Below are 12,378 nucleotides of genomic sequence, written 5' to 3' on the forward strand. Positions count from 1 at the left end.
GAAAATGAATATTTCATCCCAATGTTAGACCCATGAAATTTGGGCATAGGTACTGTGGTAGTCTAGGGCTACTCACAGATATTTCTGTTCTACTTCTGGGCAAAGAGGAATAATGATCTTCCTGTCCCCTTGGACTCAGGGGTGCTCACATGACTTACTCTGGCCATGTGGAAATAAGGAAAGTTGTATGTTGTGATCCATTTTTCTAATTTTCTTAATGAATAGGAATGATGACTGCCATTTATTATTGGTCTTTCAAACATGAAAAAACTACTTAGCATCTTCTTTTTTTTTAATAGTGAAAATATTTAAGGCTGTACATTTTCCTGAGTAACTTTCACCAGATTTCAAATTATGAAGTGAAATGATGGATGGAAAGTCCAGCGTGAGGAAGTAATCACTTGAGCTAAAGTCGACCTGATAACAGATGAATGCATAAAGAAAATGTAGTGTATATATACACAGTGGAATATTACTCAGCCATAGAGAAGAATGAAATCATGGCAATTTCCAGTAAATGAATGGAACTGGAGAATATCATGCTAAGTGAAATAAGCCAGTCCCAAAAAACCAAAGGCAGAATGTTTTCTCTGATATGTGGATGCCACAACAGGGGAGGGGAAGATTAGAAGTTCATTGGACTAGACAAAAGGGAATGAAGGCAAGGGAGAGGGATGGGAATAGGAAAGATAATAGAATAAATCAGACATATCTTTCCTATCCACATATATGAATACACAACCAATATAACTCCACATCATGTACTACCACAATAATGGGATCCTAATTGCAATGTTGTACTTATTCTATGTACGTATAATACTTCAAAATATACTCTATTCCCATGTGAAAAAAGAAATGCCAGTATGAATTAAAGTATCTTAATTCCAAATTTTTAAAACAAGTGAAAATAGATGTTCTTTTCATTGCTTTCTATATAGTTTGTAAATTTTCTTTTGATTTTTTTCTTATGTTTAAGAGTAAATTAGTTAATTTCTAAGACTCATGATTTGTTTTAGGCAGTTTGTTCACTGCTGGGATTAAAAGACCCAAACAAAACAATTAGAGGAGGAAACGTTTCTTTTGGGGCTCATGGTCTCAGAGGTCTCAGTCCATAGACAGCAGGCTCCATTCCTTAGAACTTGAGATGAGGCAGAACATCATGGCGGAAGAGTGTGGTGGAGCAGCTTATATGATGATCAGAGGCTCCACTTGTCAGATACAAGATATATACTCCAAAAACACACCCACAATGACCCACCTTCTTCCAGTCACACCCTACCTGCCTTCAGTTACCACTCAGCTAATCCCATTAGGGGATTAGTTCATTGATTGGGTCAAGGATCTCATTAATCATTTCACCTCTGAAAGTTCTTGCATTGTCTAACACACGAGTTTTTGGGAGACACCTCACATCCAAATCACAACAAGATTTATTTGGTAACTCATTTTAGCTTATTTCCGATTTTACTAGAGTATTATAAAACAATGTGACATTTAAGATACTTCTTCAAACTTATTAAGGTTTTCTTTATAGCTGGGAGATGATCAGTTTTTATAAGTCTTCAAGAAATATTGAGAAAACAATTTATTTTTTAGTCAAGGGCTATCAGATATGCACATAAACACACAAATACCTTATCCATTAAACCACATTTTAAAATAATATGATATAATTCTTCAAGTTGTGTTAATTTTACCAAGTCATGTATTATAGTCTTCTACTGTGAGTCTATTTTTTTAAAGCAGATCTCTGTATATTGGATAATTTTTACTTTATATACTTAGCTGCTCTTTGTTAATAAAATCTTGACTATACATTTTTCATAGATATTTTCTCATTATAAAATTAACTTATCTTTAGCATTTTTACTCTAATTTCACATTGTCTGATATTAATATTGCCATTTCTACTTCCTTTTTGGTTTGTTTAGTATCTTTTCCACTCCAATATTTATAACCTTTTTATTATTTTGTGTTTCTTATAAAGATTTTACAAAGGTTTAATTTTTAAAATCCAATCTGATGTTTTCTATTCTTCTATGGAAGAAGTTAGTCTACTTACATTCAAAGTAATGACATTGAGTTTTACTATTTCATCATGTATTCTACCTATCACTTATTTTTAAGTTGTTTTCTACTTCTTTTTTCTTATTTTTGTATTGGATTTATGAAGCTATGCCTCATTTTCTTTCATTTATTAATTTAAATTTTAATGTACAAACATTACATGAAAGCACAAGGACACTACATATTACAAATATCTTGTTTTTTTTTCCTTTTTAAAAATTATCACCAATAAGAGTTTTAAATAATTTCCTTTTCCTTTAATCACATCTCTCCACTATCTCCCCCATAGATGAGAGTTTTAATTTCTCCTTCCCCATCCCTCCCATTCCTTACTAACTCTCATGTTTTTGCAGAGGAAGTTTGTTACAGTTCATTTGAAATGATTAATAAAATTTCCCTTATTGTATTTCCCTTCTCTTTCTAGAGGGTTTATTTAGTGCTTTCTTTACATGTTTTGCTCTTTTGATTTTTTTTTTTTTTTACATTTTATTTTTATCTATATATATACATTTTGCAGTACTGAGAATTGAACCCCAGGTGCCCTCTATATTGCCAGCCCTTTAAAATTTTTGAGGCAGGGCCTTACTAAGTTGCTTAGGCTGGCCTCAAACTTGTGATCCTCCTGTCTCGGTCTCCCCAGTAGCTGTGACTACAGTTGTGCCCCCTTAGCATACTGTTGATTTACTATTTAGACTTAATATTGAAGCATTTTTTGCACATCATTGTTTTATCATGTTTTTGTTTCTCCCATATTAAATAGCCTTTTTGTGTTCTGCAGCATTTATTATCGGTTTTCATTAGAATTTGCTGAGAAATTTTCCTCCCTGAACACTGGCATATCTTCTAATATCTTTATTTTGCTGACAGATGAATAATTTCTTAGCTACATATACGATTCTTAGATTGAAATTCATTTCTCTCAGTATTTTTCAGATGTATGCTACTGATTTTTAACTTCCAGGTGGCAAACGAGAAGTTCAGTCAGTATAATTTTTTTTTTTCTTTATGGTTGCTTGTTCTTTTTGACAGAAAACTTTGAATGTTTTCAATTTATCACTAGCACTCAGAAACTTCCCAGAATATGTCTAAGTATATATCACTCCTCAACAATCTCCATTTCAATCTAAAGATTAGGCCTTTTCTTTAGCTCAGGGATATTTCCTTTCTTTTGTGCCTCCTTTCTTTCTTTTCTTCTTTCTCTCTCTCTCTTTCTAACTGAACTTGACTTGTAAAAGAAAAACTTTAATTGTTGTAAAAAATAGTGTGAAGTAGAAATTGGTTTCAATAATATTAGTAGAGAATATGTTCTAGAAAGTGGAGGTAACTGGATATAAAATTCTGCCAGCAGTTTAATAAAATAGACCCAGATGGGTAGGCTAAGGTCAACACCTAATGAGGACAAGAGCCTTGGGGAATTTTGGACAAAACCTGCAGAAACATTATACTCTGCATAAACCAAATTGAATTGTTATCACAAGTCATTGTAGCTTCATATAGTAAAAACTTTTTTTCTCCTTGCACTTCAATTTCTCAGCAAGGGTGGCAAGGGTTACCAAAATAGAGAAGAAAGCATTCATGGTGATATCTAACTTCTTGATGAAATAAGATGATTACGCTCTTATTACATATAGGGCTTTCTGAAACTTAAGGTGGTGCTAATGGAGAGCGTGCCCCCTGGTATCGACATCTAGAAAGCAGCCACTACCTTCTATATGTTCTCTTTTTGCACTTTTCCTCAATTTTCTTAATCAACTCTGTTGTTGTTGCCATTTCTTAGAAAAATTGGTAAAAACAAAATTGTAATCATTGAACATAGCACTCTGGCAATCAAGACGTTTAAAACCTTCAGTCTTCTGGGGTGAAGAAAGTACTGTGCAACCTTTAGAATTCAGATTGACAAACAAGGTGGTCACAAATTTTCCTGGTTTGAAGACTTCGATAACTTTCCTGATTCGGGCATCATGAGGAGTCTGACTTAAGTTTGTTTTAAACATAACATATGATAATTCTAGTTCTGGCTTGATGTAACTAATCCAATGTGTTCCATCTGATTTGGTTCCATTCACTGAATACCCACAAGACTTGAATGGGGTGTGATATCAATAGCAGAACCTGGTATCATGTCACAAATTCCACTCTCATGAGTGACATCTTCTGTAGTAATACCATCTATCATGTGGATTTAATCCATAACTGCTGGGTCAAGCTCACCCACCAAAATTTTCAGGGTTTGATCTAGCTGACTGAAGGATGCCTCATACAATATGCTGCTCTATTTGGGAAAATTGCATTAAGAAGCTCCATTTCTTCCTGGAAATTCTGGTGCAGGTATCCTTGGCAAGAAAGTTTCATGAAATTCTTACAAGAATAAATGACAGTTTGAGCTGAGTCAAACCTTCTGTAATTCCTAGCAAGCGTTAACAGGGGAACCAGTGCTTTCAGCAAAGGGTGGCACCACAAATCTTCAAAATGCAATGTCACCTGGAGACAAACATGCTACTCTGAGTACATAAGCATCCTCCTGCTTGTCTGTTTTTGTCACACTTAGGATTGAACATTGCACATCCTTTAAAAAGACATTCTACTCAGATCTTGGGATAGTGCAAACATGCCCAGATCCTTGTTTTGCATTGGGCTGCTGCCAAGAGAATCAAGCCTCCAGCAGCTTCTTGGTCTCTCCGGAAAAATGTGCTGCTTCCCTCACCATGAGATTAGTGAGCACCCAATAACCACAGAGAATCAAATAAATTACATCCCTGCTCCCACTACTGCACTGCTGCTCCAGATTGTTCCAGCTGTGTTATGAAGTTCAGGTTCCTTTTTTTGCTATAATTTTATACTAACATTTAAAAAAGGATTAATAAAAATTTCTCAGTTTTTTTTGTGTGTGGGTGAGCAAAAGTTGAATAAGAGTCTGTTGGAAATAGAGGTATATAGAGTTCAATCTTCTTAGAGTCTGATGCTTTCTGATTAGAGTCTGATGCTTTCAGAGAGTAGAGGGAGTACCAGCTAATGTCACCAACCATAGCCTCTAGAGGTTTCATTTATTTCTCTGATGGAACTGCTTTTATTTCCATGTTAAGTTTCCTGAAGATATCATCCAATTCCCCCAACCGTTCTCTAAAGCTTTCTATCTCATTCTTTTCTTTGTGCTTTGAGTTAGAGCAGAGGTTGAAATGTGTCCTACAAAAAGACATGCTGAAGTTCCAACCCCCTATGCCTTTGACTGTGACCTTATTTGAAAAAAGGGTCTTTGCAGATGTAACTGAGGTGTAGAGGCCCTGAGTCCCTTGAGTAGTATCCTTTTGGGGAGAGGGAAATTTGGAGACACAGAGACACAAAGGAGAAGAGAGCCAGGTATGGCCAAAGCAGAGATTGGAGTGATGCAGCTCTGAGTCCAGGGGTGCCAAAGCCTGCCAGCAAGCACCAGAGGCTAGGAAGAGGCCATGAGGGATCTTCCCTCGGAGGCTGCAGAGGGAGCACAACCCTGCTGACACCTTGGGTTTGGACTTCACCTCCAGAGCTTGTTTTAAGTCCCCAGTTTATTGTCACTTTGTTATGGCAGCTGTAGGACAGGAATACAAGATAGTTCTTCCACTAGATGTTCCAGATCTGCTTGGAATAGTCAATTTGCCTAATGCATTTTATGTATGGGATCATTTCATTAAAGAATTATGTATCCATCACCATTCATAAAGTTCACAGAATATTTTATGGCTTCTACTTGAATCTCCTTACATTATATTACCTTTTTATAGTTTGAGTTTTTATTCTGTATTATTGGACAACTGTATTTCACTCAGCATTTGCTCTTTTTGTTCTAATTTTTATTGCTGGGTGCTAGTTTCCCTTATGTGTTATTTTTGCTCATTGGCAAACCAGAGTTCAGGACTGATTCTGGGGTAGCCTACATGGCAGCTGTCTTGGTGGTGATGATGGGCAAATTGACCTCTATCCCTGAGGGCTGATGATGATGGAGTAGACAGAGAGTCATTTACTTGCTAGTTCTTGATGGAGGCCTCTCTGCAATTTGGTCTTCCTGTGTCTTTCCTCTAGCATCAGGAGCAGGGTAGCCTTAGCCTACTCATTCAGTGACTTCTTAGCCTTTTGAAAGTCAGAAAGAAATGGCAAGTTCATGCAGGACAAATAATTTTCCTTCCTCACAGAAGGAAAATTATTTCTTTCCTTCCTGCTCACCAAGGTCAAGCACTTTCCATGGTCTTCTACTTTATGGTCCTTATCTGGGAATTGGCTCCACTCGCTGGATGGTTTTCCAACCAAGAGGAGGAAAACCTCATACTAGGTCTCCCTCTTGCACCTTAGCAGAGTTGCTGTTTATATCTATGGTTTTTTGTGTGTGTGTGTGGGGGGGGGGGGGGAAGGGTATCATGGATTGAACTCAGGGGCCCTCCACCACTAAGCCATATCCCAGCCCTATTTTGTATTTTATTTAGAGATAGGGTTTCACTGAGTTGCTCAGGGCCTCACTTTTGCTGAGGCCGCCTTTGAACTTGCCATCCTCCTGCTTCAGCCTCCAGAGCTGCTGGGATTGAGGTGTGTGCCACTGCACCTCACTATACCTGTGTTTTTTAAATTGCCTTACTTGTAAATGCTCGGGCAATTAGATTAAGTAGAGTCCAATCAATATATACATGTGTATATTTAACAATAATACATGCTAATTTTGGCATTGGAAAGTGATTACTAACTAAAATCTTAAACATGGATCACCACAGGGGACTAGGATATAAAGTAATATGGAGTGTCCTAAAGAATTGGTAGGAAAATGTGAGTATTTGTTTAAAAATCTGTTTGATAAATTCAATATCCTAGCCTCTCTCTGTTTTATAAATAAATTTTGCTTCTTCCCTAACATGAAAGAATTTTAGTTCTGATAAATGAGAAAGTTTCTTGAGAATAATGCAATTTTGAAGAGAATCTAAAGGTTTTATTAACTGTGGTCTTGAAGTTATATACTGAATTTTAAGTATATATAGATTATAATTCAAATACTTATCACTCGTGGGTAAGATTTTAGTTTATCACTCAGTGGATATAGTTGGATTTTCTTCTTTTAAAGTATGATCATCATTTAAAAATAAGTTTTCATCTTTAGTTGAATCAAGATGGCAAATTTTTATATTTCTTCCAACCTCCAAGAGAGAAATGTATATATGCATATATATTTCTCAAATAGCCTGCCTTAGAAAACAATAAGAAGGATTGAAAAATTTTGAAAAAATATCTGAAAAATAAAAAGCAAGCTAGATCAAATCTCTGGGAAATTATAACCTCAAATAATTCTCAGAGAGAAGACTGCTAGGGATGGACATAGGAATAGTGTCAGTGAAACGTCATTTAAAGTCAAGGATATAGAGAATTATAAGTCACGGGCCAATTTTAGGTGGTCAAGTGGCGGCTGCATTTGGAGCAGTGACCTACCCTGCTTGCTTCTGCTGAGTGGAGCGTGTTTCCTGGTTGGGGACTCTGTTTTCTTTTTTCTGGGCATGGGTGGAGGTGGGGACTACTGATGAGGGCTATCTTCCTACATGTTAAAACAGAATTATCCCTGCCCATATCAACAAGACTGGCAGTGCCCCAGTAAGTTTTAGTGTTTTACTACTAGTTTTACTGCTTGTCACCGGAAATGAGTCCCACTCCCAGAAGACACATAATGCCCTTTTCAGCTTAAGTATGCTTTGCCTTCTCCCCAGTTCTCAGAAGCAGGTTAAATAGAAGAGCCAGACTGTTGATTGAAAAATGGGAGGTGGAGCGGCATTCATCTTCCTGATGTCTCTTTTGGCCAGACTAACATGCATGGCTTCCTCGGTACCAAATTGCCCCATGCAATTTGGACTTGCTATTGGACTTGGTTGTCCAAGAATTAGGCATGTGTTTGTTTCTTGTTAATAGTATCCCTATGTAGCTTTAAAAACAGAACAAAGGTATATGAATATCAGTGAAAACTGAAGTCAGACCAGTCAAGTGCAGCATAAAGATGTTAAGAATAATAAGAGTGAAGTGATAGATCTTTCCACCCTTTTAAAAGCAAGTTTTCTCAGAGGACATACCAATTGTTCCAGTCTCTGTAACTATACCCAAGAGGCATATCAGTTCTGTCTACCCATTACTCTGTTTCTATCTGGAGGAAAATATTCTATTTCTATCCAGCAGGAAACTAATTCAGGTGAGGCATTTCACTAAATTTATTTAGTCTAGAAAATACTTAAATATGTTGGGGATAATAGACCTTCACTATAGCCTCATCTGACAAAGAGTTCTTTGCTCATACTGGGAAACCCAGCAGGCACCCAAGTAAATTATGTGGTAAACATTTGATCTTGTGATCTGCAAGGAGTGGTAAAGAGCCCTGCAATCTTGTTACTAGTCCCAGCCAGAATGTGTCTACCAACCAGAGAGAGGACAAACTTCATTTAAGATGAACGACAGAAAGTAACAGAACCAAGATTCATTTCTTTCAGTTTGTCTAATCTTAATTCTTGTCTTTGTAAATTTCTTTCTTTTAAGTCATTTTAAGTCCTTTAAGTCCTTTTAAGATAATCACAAAAATAATAAATGTACCTAATCCCCAACCCAGCACCACACAGATGAGTCTGTTTGTCCGGCGCCTTTCTGCAGATGCTTCCATCCCTCTTCTAAATGAAGGTTTTAAAAAAATGTCATGTGAGGAGAGTGTGGAGACTAAGTGGAGGAAGACCACAGACCTTAAGACTCAAAACTGAAAGGTAAGATGACTGGATTTTAGGAACCACATGTTAGGGTCAAGCCAGGCTTTGAAATACTTGATGATAATCTGGTAAATTTGAAAGAATCTGATGACAGTTTGGCAAATTAAAAAAAAAAAAAAAATGCATCGAATGGCTTCTTTTATTTACTGACTCTCCCAAATGCATTTTTACTTCCTGAAGTCATGCTAATTCCATTTTAGCTTTTCTCAACAGCCCCTCACTGGGAGGATGTTCTGCTCTGATGACTTCACTAGAGAGGGCTGCACTGACCTCAGAGGGCATTTACTTGGACTGAAGGTTCATTTCTGTGCTGTCCCCTTCAGTGGCACTGAGGCCACTTCTGTGCATGCCCAGTGACCACTGATAGCAAGGGCCCATATGCTGATGTCCAAAGGGCATGGGTGGCTTTCACACAAGGGCGCTTCTATTAGTTTGATAAGGCTGTCAAAGTGCCACAGACAAGGTAGCTCAAGCAGCAGAAACTTATTTTCTTATGTCTCCAAAGGCTAAAAGTCTAAGAACAGGGTGTTGAAAGGACTGGTTTCTTTTGAAGTCTCTCCTTGATTTGTAGTTGGCCATTTCATCCTGTGTCTTCATAGTCTTCCCTCTTCTCATGAGTATGCCTAACCTCTTTATAGAGGGCCAAAAGGTTTACTGTATTAGGGCCATGCCATATGACCTCATTTCACCTTAATCACCTTGTTACAGGTCCCATCTCCAAATACAGTCCCATTCTCTGGGAGTCAAGACTCCCACATACGGTTTGAGGGCGACAAAATTCAGCCCATAACAGCAGTGTTCTCTCTAGTAAAGTTCGTTCAAATGGAGTGAGTTGATCCTGTATCATAAAACCGGCCGTAGGGTCAAGACCACCATTTATTGGTAGAGTGAAAACTTTCAGACGAGCGAAGAAGTGTGTACAAACCGAAATTGCCTAAGCATTATCTCTAAAGCAAGATGGGTTGATAAAATGTTATGAAATATTTTTAAGTCCAATATTTGGGGCAATCATTAAATGTTGTTTTATTTGTTCTTCAGGTTGTTGCTAATTATAAGATTAGGAGTAGGGAGGACCCTCAACCCCCACCAGCTGCCTGCATAGAATGGACCTTCAGACTGGAATACTTTCTTACAGGGAAGAGAAGAGCCTTTACAACCTGAGCTAAATATAGACCACTACCCTCTGGTGGCTGCTGGGCAAGACCCACTGCTTCAGTACTAACCAGTGCTTAGTGTTGAAGCTGATCTTGCTCTGCCTCTTCTCTATGTGAGTGAGGCATTGTTCCACTCAGTGCCTACGGCCGGTCTTTCTTGGTGACCCTGACACTTGGCCAAGAGGAGTGGCAGACATGTTGGAACTATGCTTCCGGTGGCAGCCAGTGTTGTGCCAGTTGCTGTTCTCCACACAGTGGGACTCCTCCCTGGAAGTGGGAAGAGATGCAACTTGCCCAACACCTACATTTAGTTTTTTACTATTATTTGGAAGATACAGTAATTTATATAAAAATCTATCTTCTATGTGTCGGATCAGGTGAAGTAATCACAATGGCTAAATCCACTACTAAATCATCTTACCACAAAGTTAAGAGTTGCCTATCCCAATCTAGGCTCATTCAGAGTGGTGTCTATTTTCCTGAGAATCCTTGGTTATTAGGTCAACTCAAAAATCACCTAAAAAATGCTAAAAAAAATATGTTGGATATGAAATAATTCTGAATTACTACACTGTATCTCAATATAATAACTTCTATTAAAACATCTATGTAAAATTAGAAATAAATATGCATAAGACTAAAATGGTTAAAATAAATAACATTCACAATTAATGATATTTACTGAAATGCTCCTTAGAAAACAAAACTTTCTTTTTTTCTGGTCTTGTAACAATTTAACTTTTATTGTTCTTAATTTCAGATATTTTGAGGATATATAAGATAAGAAAAAGTATTGCATAAAAATTAGTGAAAACTTTTATTGATAAGCAATGGTTTGCTAGGAAAAAATGCGTGCAATTGTATAGATTTAGATTTATCTCTCATCTGTTTTCTCTGAATAAGGATGAAGTTATGTTTTATTTTACTTTATTTTAATTAAAAATTTAAATTGACATAATAATTGTATATATTTGGGAGTACGATGTGATATTTTGATATATGTTTACAAGGTAGAATGATTAAGTCAGGTTAATCAATAAATCTATTACCTCACACACATCATTTCTTAGTGGAAAAAAATTTAAAATCTTTTATCAATATTGAAATGTGCAATGCATTATTTATTATAGTCACCATTCTGTACAATAGATCACTAAAGCTTATTCTTTCTAGCTGAAACTTTGTATCCTCTGGCCAACATCTTCCTTTTCCTCATCTATTTTCCTCTTTCCAGACACTAGTAGCCATCCTCTATTCTCTATTTCTATGAGTTCAATGATTTTAGATTCCACATATGAGATCATGGGTATTTGCCTTTCTGTGCCTGGTTTATTTCACTTAGTATAATATCCTCCAGGTTTATTAGTGTTGCAGCAAATGACAGGATTTCCCCATTTTTGAGGCTGAATCCTATTTCATTAGTGTATGTAAGTACATGTATGTATACATACACACACATATACATACATATATATACATATATATACACATACACATATTTATACACACACCAATGTAAATATATATGTATGTATTTGTGTATATATACACATACACACACACATACATATACATACCACATTTTTAATTTCCATTCACCTGATCATGGACACTTAAGTTGTTTTTGTTTCATGGCCATTATGAAGAGTGCTACAATGGACATGGGGGTGAAGATATCTTGTCAGCACACTGATTTCAGTCCCTTTGTGTATATATGCCCAGTTGTGAAATTACTGGATCATATGGTAATTCTATCTTTAGTTTTCTGAGGCACTTCCATGCCGTTTTCCATAGTGGCTATATGAATTTATATTCTTACCAATAGTGTACAAGGTTCCCTTTTCTGTCTCTGATAATACCTGTTATTATTATTATTCTTTTTAATCTTTCTTTTTTTTTTCACCTGTTATTATTATTTGATCAAAGCCATTCTAACTGATGTGAAATGGTACCTAGTGGTTTTAAATGCCCACTCCCTAATGATTAGAGATGACAAGTATTTTTTTTTTTTTTTTTCATATATTTGTTGACCCTTTCTATGGCTTCTTTTGAGAAGTATCTTTTTTGGCTCATTGTTCCTCCCTCCTTTTATTGCATTATTTTCTTGCTATTGAGTTGTTTGAATTTCTTCCATCTTTTGAATATTAGCCCTTTATGAGATGTATTGTTTGCAACTATTTTCTCCCAGTCCAGAGGTTGTCTCTTCACACGTTTCCTTTGCTCCGCAGAATCTTCTCAGTTTGATGCAATCCCATTTGTTTATTTTTGCATTTGTTGCCTGGACTTTTGGGTCATAACCAAAAAATTGTTACCAAGACAAATGTCAAGGAGCTTTTCCCACTATGTTTTCTTCTTGGAGTTTTGCAACGTCAGGTCTTATTTGAAAGTCTTTAATCTATTTCAAG

The 12,378-nt window shown here is 36.5% G+C and overlaps 1 pseudogene across 1 annotated transcript; it reads right to left on the bottom strand.

Annotated features, from left to right (window-relative positions):
• Positions 1 to 3,805: 3,805 nt before the first annotated feature.
• On the bottom strand, positions 3,806 to 4,777 carry LOC306667820 (S-adenosylmethionine decarboxylase proenzyme-like; annotated as a pseudogene). Its single transcript has one exon. The product of its transcript is annotated as an S-adenosylmethionine decarboxylase proenzyme-like (transcript).
• Between the last annotated feature and the right edge of the window lie 7,601 nt (positions 4,778 to 12,378).

The sequence above is a fragment of the Sciurus vulgaris genome (genome assembly GCF_902686455.1).
Source record: "Sciurus vulgaris genome assembly, chromosome: 8".
In the NCBI taxonomy this organism is placed as follows: domain Eukaryota; kingdom Metazoa; phylum Chordata; class Mammalia; order Rodentia; family Sciuridae; genus Sciurus; species Sciurus vulgaris.